The sequence below is a fragment of the Budorcas taxicolor genome, chromosome 6 (genome assembly GCF_023091745.1).
Source record: "Budorcas taxicolor isolate Tak-1 chromosome 6, Takin1.1, whole genome shotgun sequence".
NCBI lineage: Eukaryota > Metazoa > Chordata > Mammalia > Artiodactyla > Bovidae > Budorcas > Budorcas taxicolor.
In genome coordinates this window covers 17,491,509-17,504,786 of record NC_068915.1, presented here as the reverse complement: position 1 = coordinate 17,504,786, position 13,278 = coordinate 17,491,509, and the positions used below count along the sequence as shown (strand labels likewise).

The window sequence follows — 13,278 nt, the reverse complement described above, 5'->3', positions numbered from 1 at the left end:
ATCTTGGAAACTTTTATCAAGCATGCTGTGGGAATATCCATTACCACATTTAAAATCAACACAGAAAACAAGCAACTCAACCATAAATCATTATACTGTATCTCCAGAGTTACACACAGTGTTATGCATGTCCAGTAATCTCTACTCATTGGCTACCAAAAAACCCCCTTGTCTTCCAATACTTAAATTTCTGCTTTTGAAAATATCTGCCCCAATTTATATCTATAAAGAAGCTCCAAACGTAATACAGGATGAGACTTCAGGATAGAGAGAGTGGGAAAGCAGAACTTTTACAAAACTTACAAAAATGAATGCATCTCCTTTATTAAAACCCCCTTTTCAAAAAGATTTAGTATAGTTTATGTAGCTATTACTCATGAACCATGAGTCTCTTGCTTTTTCAAGTCTGTGAAGTTCTAAAACATACTGACATTGAAGGAATGATCATCAAATAGCTGCGTCCTTTCATTCTGTACAAAATCTCTTAGTTCTGAAACACCAAGTAATTGATGAACAAAAGCTGCCTCTGTGTGTTTGACAGGATTTTGAATCAACAGGCATGGCTGTAAGGTCCCCAACTGTAAATCTTCTCTGAAAAATTTGTATCAAACTTTGTTGAACTTGAAAATTCTACCTCAGTTTACTGGGTTACAGTTTTGATGCTTGTTTTATTTGGAGTTTATTTTCTGCTTGGTTTTGTGCTTGGGAAAGGGGTACAAACTAAATGAACTTAGAATTGCAACAACAAAGTTCAGCAAGAAAACATGAATAATGACATTTCAAAATACAGACCTTTTTCTCTTGGAAAAATGCTATCTTTCCTGAATTTTACCATTTTCAGAAATTGCCAGACGTAAGTTCCAGTTATTTTTTCTACGTTGCATTCCTAATAAGCTTATCACATTTTCTAGACCTCAAGGCCTCAGTCTAATTTCCGATTACCAGAAAAAAGCATTTCTTTTATGATTCTATCACTGGCCTTCTCCAGCAAACGATCAAGCCGAATAGCCACTGGAAGCATCCCCCGCTTCTCATTCATACCTGAGGGACAGTCACTGCAGGCTAACTGAACCCAGACCCTTGCTCACGACCAAGCAGCCTACGTTTCCTAGGCTCTTTCTAGTGAGTCCAATATTCTTCAAGGCTCTCTTCAGAGAAATCTTCAATTTCAGAATTTCAGTCACCTGAACAGGATGTGAGATGATCTAGCGCGATTTGCTCAGCCAGCAGCCTTCAGAGCGACACCTCCGTGGCTAAGCAGAGACACACTGAGAGCAAGGAAATCTCAGGAGCCGGGGGCTCACACACTCCTAAGACTGCCCCTCAGCAAAAATTGCCATAATTGAGAGTTGGGGTGGCAACACTATAATAATACACAGGAGACTCGTTATATAGCATAATCTATATGCTGGCCTATTTATTTTTCCCTTCAGGAAGGACTATAATCTCTTGGAGGACCTAGAGGGTTTGCATGCTGCTGACAGAAAAGAAAATACCACTGCCTCAGAGGTGAAGAGTGGGGGAGGCAAGGTGCGTGAGGCCCAGGAAGAGGCCCAGCCCACCATCTGGATCCCTCCAGGTGAGGCATTTAAATCACTTCATACAAACATTTATTCTTAAAACCTTTCAATAATCAGATTCCATGCTTCTCCTTTGATAAACCATTCCAGTGTTTATTAATCCCTCCCTCTGAAGTAATTCTTCTAACCTAAATTCTTTCAACAGTTTAAGCCCATTTTCTTTGGATATTTCTTCAGTGAAGAACAAAGCTGGTCACAAACTTGTTTTGAAGAAACAGTCTTATACCCAGAGATGATTTCAAGCGGCCTCCCTGCCTTGTCCTAGTCAAACGACCAGCTTCTTATCGGGCATGTCCTCTGGGGACTAGCATAGAGATCTACCATTGAGAGCCACATCAATATGTCAAGGTTTGGATGGTTCCCAATTTCCAGTGTGCTCAGGAATGACTGAGGGCTGTCTCAGATAGCAGAGGGCTTTCTTTCCAAGCAGTTTCATCACTTGCACACACTGTACATTTTTGGTTTAAAATAGCAAACAGCCCAGCACAGACATCTAATCTCTGGGAAGGCAGCAGGATTCCCACAGGGCTGCTAGAGGGCAGGGCCACAGGGACAAGCAGGAGATTCTGCACCGCTGGCACGAGGTAACTCAGTGGGGCTACGGCAGAGTTACACACAGCCTCAGCCCCCAACCCAGGGTGCAGCAAGCCCAGGGGATTCTGAACCATCTGCAAGTGACCTGCACAGAAAAGAACCTCCCTAACAGGCCAAAAAGAGGAAGACTTTTTTTTCTCTCACATGTGTGCAGAATGTGCCTGTCTCATAAGACCTTCACAGGAAACACAGCAGCCAGCTTGTCAGAAATATCTCATTGGCTCAAATAGGAATACAGCTTCCCTTTACTTTTCCCACCAGTCTAGAACAGTGGGCTACAATGTAGCACGAGAGCACACAGCATCGGTGCAGGAAGGAAACGTCACAGCGTCAACACTCACATTTATATCAAAACATTTAAGCTTTACAAAATACCTTTGATATACAGACTGTCTCAGAAAAGGCCTGCCTTCACTCTATATGTCAGGTGGGTAAGAGTACCAAGGGCACTGAAGATGCTAATAATGAAAGCACAAGGAAACTCAAGAAAATAGCAAAGCTGACAGTTACCTTACTTCTAATAACAACTCTTTAAGAGCCTGCCTTAGTGCTAAAATCTATGATGAGATCTAACAAGAAGCTAACCAAAATAACGAGAGATTATTTTATTTGAAAGAAGAATCTGCAGCTTCCATCAATGACTATAAACAGTACCCTAAGTGTATACTCTGAGTTATTAGATAAATGTGTAATTTATGTATGTAATTCATAAATAATTACAGTGGTCAAATGTTTTAACTGATTGGGAACTGCAATCAAAAATATTCTCTCATCACTGATTTACATATAAGTATCTGATTTATATTTATATATATTACATTTATATATATCTGTCATGTCAACTGATTTTACCTTTCCCCCTTCCCCAGATAGACTAACCTAACCCATCTTCTCTCTGTACCGATGCTCATACCTCTGTCAGGGAGAGTATCCAACCTCTGTAAGGGGAGATTCAGCCATGAAAAGCCAGAGGGTAAAAGGAATGAAGTAGTGATAACAGGCTACAACATGAATGAACCTTAAAAATACTCTGCTAAGTCAAAGGAGCAAGTGACAAAGGGCTGCCTATTACGATTCCATTCTTATAAAATGTCCCAAACAGAGAAATCTATTGAGACAGAAAAACAAGATTAACTGGTTGCTCAGACCTGGGGTGGTGGGGTAAGGGAAGAGAGAGATGGGTTGTGACAGCTGAAGGGTGTGGGATTACTTTCCGTGGTGATGAGAATGCTCTAAAACTGACTGTGGTGGTGATCACACACATCTGTGAATATGTTAAAAACAATTAACCGTACCCTTCAAATGGCTGAATTGTACTGCACAGGAATTACATCTCAGTAAAGCTATTTGGGATAAATAATCATTGAATAAATACTAAATACATGAGTAAATTCCTCCTCTCCAATTAAAAAAAAAATAAAAAAGGTAGAGGCTAAAACCCTCCCAGACATGTTCTCCCTGCGTCAAAGTGCTGTGTGGCTTAATCCTTGTCCACAGGGCTACGCTGTGACTTTAAAATGACAAAATGCTTGCTTATGAAGTGCAGTGTCTGGGTGATAACTGTGGGCAAGGAATTCTAGGAATATATTGGGCTGTGAGAAAAGGAAAAGCAGAAAGAGGTATGAGTTGGTTCTCTGAAGGCAGACCTTTAACAATCAGCAACTCAACTGCATGGAACTATCCAAATTAGATGCCCAGATCTCATTTGTATGGTTAGTCTGCGCTGGGGGTGCTCCCAGAACTTACTAATGGACAACAGGATGCCTTCCCAGAGCCAGGCAAAAGCAGTACTGGGTCAGTTTTCTCCAGTTCTCATACCATCAGACCTTCTTGTACTCCTAGAACAGGAAAACTCCTTTGCCAAAGCACTGGTGTTGGTTCTGATGCTGTCAATATTGATAAAGCAGTGCAAGAGAGAGATGCGAATATGATGCAGCTCAGGGGTCTGGCACCCAGAAGCCCAGGGGCTTTCAGACAAAGTAAGCACATGGATGTGACTGTGCCTCGCTCCGTCCATGCCATTCCCACTTGTTACCACTTCTAGACAAGAAAACCAAGACTCGAAAATGTCAGGAGCTCCTTCAAAGACCAATAGCCAGTAAATGCCTTGCCTAACTTCTTGTCAATACTCACCCCACCCAGTTCCCATGAAATTAGCAACAGAACTTAAAGAAAAAATTAAAAGCCTTTTAAAATTTATTTTTCCACAAGTAGCTATTTTCAAATTTCTCATTGCTGAATTAATTCAGAAACTATTCAGACAACCAATAAACATTACATACACACCTCACATGTCCCTGAATTATGAACCAGTTTCTCAGTTGTAGGCTAAATCTCACATTTTTCTTGTTCTTTCCATCTTGGGAAGAAACATTTCCTTTTGAAAAATTTACTAATTTCCCCAATCAGATACATGAGACTGCCTCAAAAATCTAGTTAATAAGATTTTACATTATTTAAATGTGGTTTTAGTTTAGAATTATTTAATAAATAGTATGGAAGACATGAAAACAAACATCCGCAGGCCTTTAATTCACAGGTCTATCCTGATACCTATTCCTAGCAGGTAGATTCCCTGCCATGGACCTTGACCAAATATTTAATATATGTGATAACTAAGTAACACCATTTCCAAAGCAATAGTTTCCTGCTGTGTTTCCAACTATTAGGAAAATCTTCAGTGAGTAAAGAGACAGAGACAGAGAGGTAAAGGTAATCTGCCCACTGGACAGCCGGCAAGGAGCTGATCCTGGGTTTGGGTTCAGGCATTCGAGACCCAGGGCATGTGTTCTGAGCCCTACGTGATATAACCAAAGGTAAATTTGTCTACCTTCCTGAGATCTTGTTTCCCTAATTCTAATTGTGGTGAAGTCTGAAAATAACTCTTTAAAATGTGGTTAGAGAGTACACAGAGTAAATGTAAAGGTTCCTGGTGATGGTGCTAATGAAACAGAGACACAGTACCAACAACTGCACAGAGGAGGTCTGACTCCTAGCCTTGGTTCTTACCAACCATCAGTTAACTTGGCAGCCATGTTGATAAACTTGCCAATTTAAAATGCTTTATGATGGATGTCCTAACTTATTTTACATTAAAAATAAATAAAACAAAATGCTCTATAAATTATTGCTTTCTTAAGTAAGTCTTAGATTACTTACTATGCATAACCTTTTAACTTAAAAAAGTATTTATTAAAGCAACTTTCCTGGCCCAACCCAAATAGAACTATCTCCATAACCATTTTAAAACAAGTAAATCAAATACTCTCTATCACATTTCTGATGGTCCATACTGAACTGAAAGCAGATCGAGAAAGGCTGGCACATACAAATACTGTCTTCAGGAACTGCTGTCATATACTAACAATGGGCTCAGCACAATGACTTTCAAAGTAAGTACCTTCAGTGAATATTTATGAGATGAATGAGAAATCATTCCTCAAATAAACATTCTTTGGTGTTTGTCTTCATCCTACCAGGAAACTCGCTTAACCCTAGACTTAAAGGCTAATTCAGAGACTGCTACGACAGGTAACTTCTGACAGTGAAAGGAAATAAAATGTTTTCTCTGGTTACTGTACCATCCTACAAGAGTCAAAAGAGGGTCTTTCTTCTGAAATAAAGTACATGAAATGAGCCAAGCTAATGCTGGAAGGCATTTTCTTGTTATCAAAATGGTTAATATGCTTTATCTATAAACATGTGTTATTTGCTTAGTTACGTCTGACTTTTTTGTGACCCCCTGGCCTATAGCCCACCAAACTTCTCTGTCCATGGGATTTTTCAGACAAGAATAATGGAGCGGTCACCATTTCCTTCTCCAGGGGATCTTCTTGACCCAAGGAGCTGAACCCATGTCTCCTCTGTCTCCTGCACTGCAGGCAGATTCTTTATCTGCTGAGCCATATATATATTTATACATAAAAAGCTCACATAAATCAAGAAAGATATGATCCAGTGATTCAGATAAACATAAATACGCAAAAACACATTTACCTGAAGTCTATTTAAATAGGCTTATTTCTATAATCTATTTAATTCTGTATAACTTATAAAAATAGATTATAAATATGTATTTTTAACAAGGTTTTATTTTAGCATTGTTCAAAATAAGAAAAACAAAGAGAACCCATAATTGAGGATAAAATCAATAAACTTATAACTCGGTAGTATCCAGTCATGGCAACAGATGATGATATAGATCTTTACTCATTCATATGGGAAGATGAGCAACAACATATTTTTGATGAAAAATTTTAACAGTAACCTTATGAGCCCTCTTATTAAAAAAAAACTTGTATTATATGTAGAGTTGGAGAAAGAAAATTTTAAGAAAAACATAAATGAAACCATTATATGAGTGACAGAAGGCACTTGCATTTTTTTTCTGTTCTTTAATGAATTTTCCCCTAACTTTAAAAATATATATATTACCTTAAAACAACAACAAAGGCATTTCCTTTTGAGAGAAAGAAGATTGTTTCTAATAATTATCTTCTTGCCAAAAAAGATTTTTTTTTTAAGGAAACCCACTGTTGTAACTTCTCAGGAATGATCACAATTTCAGTTAATTCTAAGCTAATTTCTCTTACCTAACCTAATATCATGATACCACAAAAATCACTACAAACAGCTCCTAGAAACAAAGCACCTACCACAGTTTAATTGCTTATTGTGCAAAGAACACTCTTTGGCAGCAGATTTTTGCCAATACTACTCAGTTCTTATGGAATAAGGTGGCAACATCATTCGCCAAGGAGATTCCAAAAATGACAAAAACCTCTGGCCACACTGCTATTTGATTATTCTATTGAGTCCTTAAGATTTGTGGACACTGGGGCCCTAGAATTAAGTTATAGGAATTCCCATAAAAATTAAGCATTTATCAAAATGTGGCTGATACACCCAACAAACAAATATTTCCTGGGAATTTTCAAGAACACATTGAACAATTACATGATTATGTGTTGAGTAAACCTGAGGACAATTTTCAAGTATTCTGAGAACTTATTTAAGCCGAACCACTTACAGTGTTTAATAAAACACAAATATAACAGATGTTTTTAATCTTCAATGTAATTTATTGACACTAAGCGTTATTCTTTAGAGGGAGGAATGAGTTTATAAAATGGGTCTGTGGCTTTGAATCCAAGTTCTACCACTTACTAAACTCTGAGACTACAGTAAACAATGTAACCTGTGTGTGTGTCACTATCTTGAACGAAAAGATGGGAAAACTGGTAGTGTTCCTTTCATAGTGATATAGTGAGTATTTAATAAGAAAAATGCAGGTAAAGTGAATTCATTAGATATTATACAGTAGTATATTAATACTATTCCTCCCTCACCTGTGGTCAGTATGCACTTCCATTTTTTATAATCACACAGAGGCTTCTAAACAAGGTTCAGGCAGCATTAGAGGAAGTGAAGTGATACTTGTGAGGCATGGCTGACTTAGATAAATTATAGACCAAAACGATGTCCATAATGTAAAATGCTGGGTTGCAGATATGGGTTAATTTTTTGTTTTCTTAACATAGAAAAGAAAACATAGAATAGAAAACATAGAATAGTCCTTAAGTCAAACTCATGAATGTCTGTCCTAAAACTTGCTCCTCTTTCTAAATTTATTGTTTCCACTAACACTGCCCCTCTACTATCAGGCCAGAACTTTCTCCATCTCTTTTGTATCTCCTCCAGTTTCCCCTCTCTTCACTGCATCTAACTTGTTGCCTTAAACATGAGCACTTTTGACTAGCACCATAGTTATTACTACCAAAAATAATGTGAAAGACATTTATAATTTCATACATTTTTTCTGTTCACAAACCCTCTATAGGTTAAAGTGCTGCATTCAATATGCAGCAAATCTGGAAAACTCATCAGTGGCCACAGGACTGGAAAAGGTCAGTTTTCATTCCAATCCCAAAGAAGGGAAATGCCAAAGAATGCTCAAACTACTGCACAATTGACTCATTTCACATGCTAGCAAGGTAATGCTCAAAATTCTGCAAGCTAGGCTTCAACAGTACATGAATCAAGAACTTCCAGATGTTCAAGTTGGATTTAGAATATGCAGAGGAACCAGAGATCAAACTGCCAACATCCACTTGATAACAGAAAAAGCTAGAGAATTCCAGAAAAACATCTACTTCTGCTTCATTGACTACTGTAAAGCCTTTGACTGTGTAGATCACAACGAACTGTGGAAAATTCTTAAAGATATGGGAATACCAGACTACCTTACCTGCCTTCTGAGAAACCTGTATGCAAACCAAGAAACAACAGTTAGAATCTGACATGGAACAATGGACATCAAAATTGGGAAAGGAGTAGTCAAGGCTGAATATTGCCACCCCGCTTATTTAACTTTTATGCAGAGTACATCATGCAAAATGCCGGGCTGGATGAAGCACAAGCAGGAATCAAGATTACCAGGAGAAATATCAATAACCTCATATATGCAGATGACACTAGCCTTATGGTAGAAAGCAAAGAGGAATTAAAGAGTCTCTTGATGAAGGTGAAAGGGGAGATGAAAAAGCTGGCTTAAAACTCAACATTCAGAAAACTAAGATCATGGCATCCAGCCCCATCACTTCATGGCAAATAGATAGGGAAACAATGGAAACAGTGAGAGACTTTGTTTTCCTGGGCTCCAAAATCACTGCAGATGGTGACTGCCACCATGGAATTAAAAGATCCTTGAAAAAAAAGCAATGACAAACCTAGACAGCACATTAAAAAGAAGAGACATTATTCTGCCTACAAAGGTCAGTATAGTGAAAGCTATAGTTTTTCCAGTAGTCATGTAGAATGTGAGAGCTGGACAATAAAAAGGGCTGAGTGCCAAAGAATTGATGCCTTCGAACTGTGGTGCTGGAGAAGACTGTTGAAGAATCCCTTGGACAGCAAGGAGATCAAACCAGTCAATCCTAAAGGAAATCAACCCTGAATATTTATTGGAAGGACTGATGCTGAAGCTCCAATACTTTGGCCACATGATTGAAGAGTCAACACATGGGAAAAGTCCTGATGCTGGGAAAGCTAGAAGGCAGGAGGAGAAGGGGGCGACAGAGGATGAGATGGTTGGATGGCATCACTGACCCAATGGACATGAGTTTGAACAAGCTCTGGGAGATGGTGAAGGATAGGAAAGCCTGGCATGCTGCAGTCCACAGGGTCACATAGAGTCGGACACAACTGAGCTACTGAACAACAAATAAGTTAAAAATCTTTTATATCTTCCTGATGAAAAATACATTGATTCAACAATCATCTAGCATCTTCTGAGTGCCAGTGACGGCAGTGATAGCTGAAGTTGCAGAAAGCATCCTGCTGCTGCTGCTAAGTTGCTTCAGTCGTGTCCAACTCTGTGCGACCCCACAGACGAAGTCCACCAGGCTCCTCCGTCCCTGGGATTCTCCAGCCAAGAACACTGGAGTGGGCTGCCATTTCCTTCTCCAACGCATCTGCAGTGAGGGTCAAAGTCTGGTCCAAGCATGGTACCACTACTTACTAGCTGTGTGATCCTGCCAAATTACCTTCTTTATCTGACCAAGCATTTCTTGGTCTAGTTTTACAGTGGTCCTTTAACCACTTGTACGATCCCTATGTCTCAGTCTCCTCATCTGTAAAACAGGGCTATTCGGGATATCACAGGGTTACTGTGAAGATTAAATCATCTAATATACATTAAGTGCTCAGAACAGGTCCTGACATTTACTAAATACTCAAAACTAACAGCTAATGTCTAGTCCATAGACTATATACTTCATGTTCAGATCATTTCTGAGCTCAATTTCAGGTATGTGATTCTGTATTAGTCTGTATTTTGTTAAAGACTCTCCATTTAAATATAGGTTGATATCTGCTGTTACTGCTCTACATTAATACATTTTAAAAAGCTTTGCTCTATATATTCCAAAAATATCTGTGGAGTAATTTCTCTTTGCCAAGTAGTATAACTGGTTGTGAGCACAGAGATGAGTAAAAGAAGCTCCCTGTCTAAAGGAACTAACAGTGAGTGAGACAGACAGACACAGACGACGACGACTGTAAGCAGTGATAACAGTTATGAAGAAGGTTCTGTGGGAGCCCACCAGGAGAGAGCAGAGTCTTGCCTGGTGGTAAAATCAGGAGGAGCGTCCTGGAGGAGATACCATGTAGCCCAGATCTTCAGGGATGAACAAGACTAAGCCAGCAGGAAGAAAAAACAGGGCATTCCAGGGAGAGCAAGCTATAACAACCCGAAGACCGGAATTTGGGAAAGTGATAGGAGGCAGGTATGGAAATGTAGCTTAACTGCAAGCTGCAGGGTAAGGAGGCAAGGCTTGAAAGGTAGATGAGCCCAGATTGCAGAAAGCTTTGAAAAGAACGTGGCTTTCATTCTGCAGTCAGTGGAGGAAGGATACAAACCCCTGGAGGTCTCCACGAACAGAGTGCCAGGGGTCTCCGTGAGGGACAGGGCTGGGTGGCGGTGAAAGAGTTTTGGGGCCATAGCGCCTGACTGCTGCCACGAGTCACTCAGGATATCGGAACCTCAGTTAAATTACTGAAAGTCTACCTGGTCATTATTTTTCTCAACCTTACTTTAGGTAAGAATGGCTGAAGTGCCTGGGTTAAAGTGCCCACGCATGGCCCACCTGCAGCCTGAGGTTCAGGACATTTGCAGGGGGGCCTACATATGTGCCTTTTTAATAAGAACACCAGTAAACTCGGAAGCAGTTGGCCTGCCTTTTATAAACACTGTTACTAATGCAGAGAACCCTATACTGTACCTTTGTCAGTATCAGTAGAAGAAGTGGCAGTCTATGCTACAGGTTAAAAAACCAAGGTTCAGAGAGTCAGCAGCAGACACCGAGCTCTAGACCTTCCGGTCACAGGTCAGCAGCACACACCGAGCTCTAGACCTTCCGGTCACAGGTCAGCAGCACACACCGAGCTCTAGACCTGGTCACAGGTCAGCAGCACACACCGAGCTCTAGACCTGGTCACAGGTCAGCAGCACACACCGAGCTCTAGACCTTCTGGTCACAGGTCAGCAGCACACACCGAGCTCTAGACCTTTCTGACTCCAACAGCAGTGCTCTGCTGCAGCTCCCATCTCGTGTATGCACGCACCTCACCACTACTGGCCGTGGGCATTGGTCTGTCAGTGATCGTGACTCAGGGGATAACCACGCTCTCATCGTCCCCTCCTCCTTAAGCTTGGCGCATCGAGTAGTAACTTCTCCTCGGCAGCAGCTGTAGCCTTTGTCTCTCCCACACCCTCATTCACTTTCCACAAGGGAGGGCGACTCATATCTGGTGATTTGGAGGAAGAACCGAGCAAGGACAGACTGACCCTTTGTTCTCTTTTGGGGCCAGCTTGCCCCCAACATGGGTTTGTTCTTGTCTCCAGTTCCACTGGAGGTAAATCCCCTGCTCCTGTTGGGGAGGCCTGTGACTTAGTGGTGTTCAACATGCGGAAGTCAAAGCAAGTCCAAACTTGTGTGGTGGTTCAGGCCACTTTCTCCATCCAGCCTGATTGATAATGAAGCTCATATTCTGCTCCCCATCTGTCCAGCTCCTTGTCTCCTGCTGGACTGATTCTTGACTGGAAGAAGGCCTCAAAACATCAACCATGACCAAATGTGAATGTAATCTAATTATACTTCTAAATACTGACTTCAAAACTTTTGAGGGTTAAATTGCATTGTTGGGTTACCCCCATCCCTCACTTAAAAAGGTGCACTGCCTTTGACTCTACAATTCCACTTCTAGTAATTCATTTCAAAGAAACAGAATGTGTGCAAAGACGTACTTAGAAAATACGCACTCCATCAAATGTTGCTTAAGATAGAGGTAAAAAAAGTGATACTATCTAAATGTCTTATAAATAAATTAGGCAATACATTGCTGCTGCTGCTGCTAAGTCACTTCAGTCGTGTCTGACTCTGTGTGACCCCACAAATGGAAGCCCACCAGGCTCCCTTGTCCCTGGGATTCTCCAGGCAAGAACACTGGAGTGGGTTGCCATTTCCTGCTCCAATGCATGAAAGTAAAAAGTGAAAGTGTAGTTGCTCGGTTGTGTCCAACTCTTTGCGACCCCATGGACTGCAGCCTACCAGGCTCCTCCGTCCATGGGATTTTCCAGGCAAGAGTACTGGAGTAGGGTGCCATTGCCTTCTCCGAGGCAATACATCAGGCATCATTTAAAATGTTATTACAGAAGAGTAAAAAAGATATCCACTGGACACTGGTGGGAAAACAAGCAGGAAAAAAATGGCATATTATGCTTCCATGGTCATGAGTATATAACATATATATTTATGTATGTTTACATGTATTTCTAAATGTGCACAGGAAGTGGTCTAAAAGGCTACATGGTGAGCTTTAACAACCATCTCTGACAGCAGGATCCTAGGAATTTAATATTTTTTATTCCTTTTGGTCATCTGAGTTTTCTAGTGTACTGCTTTTTTTAAATGAAAGTATTTCTTTTTATTTTCATAAAAAATAGCTAAGCATTACTGAAAAGAAACTGCCAACGAAATCTTCAAAGTAATAATTTTGGGTTTTATATTTTAATCAACATATGAATCATTTAATCAGTGTTTTATGTTCCAAAAGGCAGTAATGGTTGGTTATTTTAAATGACAATTAACAAGTCTTCAGATCTTAGAAAGGGAAGAGCCATGACTTGGTTGCTTACTAAACTGAAGCAGGTTACTACTGCCCCTGAGGATGGGCTGTTATCTTTAGCATGGAGATTACTACACCCAGCCACAGTTTTCATTTGTGCAAACTGCCTAGCTCAGTACCTGGCACATGGGAATACTTAAAAAAAAAAAAAGTTAATTGTTCTCCCTTTCAAAAGAATTTGAGTTTTAATTTTAAACTTTTTACTTACACCAAAAAATTGAGTAAAAACCAATTCAAGCAACGTCTTGGAGACTTGATTCTTTTCCTAACCCTGTCAGCTATTTAGCTGGTTAGCCCAGTTATAGTAAACAGTAAACATTTTTTACTCTGGTAAAAATTTTTACTTTGGTACTGCTGGGTTTGTTTCAGACTTAAAAAAAAAAAAAAAATCTAAGTTTTGGAGTCTAAGACAAAGTTT

At 40.0% G+C, this 13,278-nt stretch overlaps 1 protein-coding gene across 1 annotated transcript in view; it reads right to left on the bottom strand.

Annotated features, from left to right (window-relative positions):
* Positions 1-13,278, bottom strand: part of LEF1 (lymphoid enhancer binding factor 1) — a 120,712-nt gene that overhangs the window by 95,619 nt on the left and 11,815 nt on the right. The window lies entirely within an intron of this gene.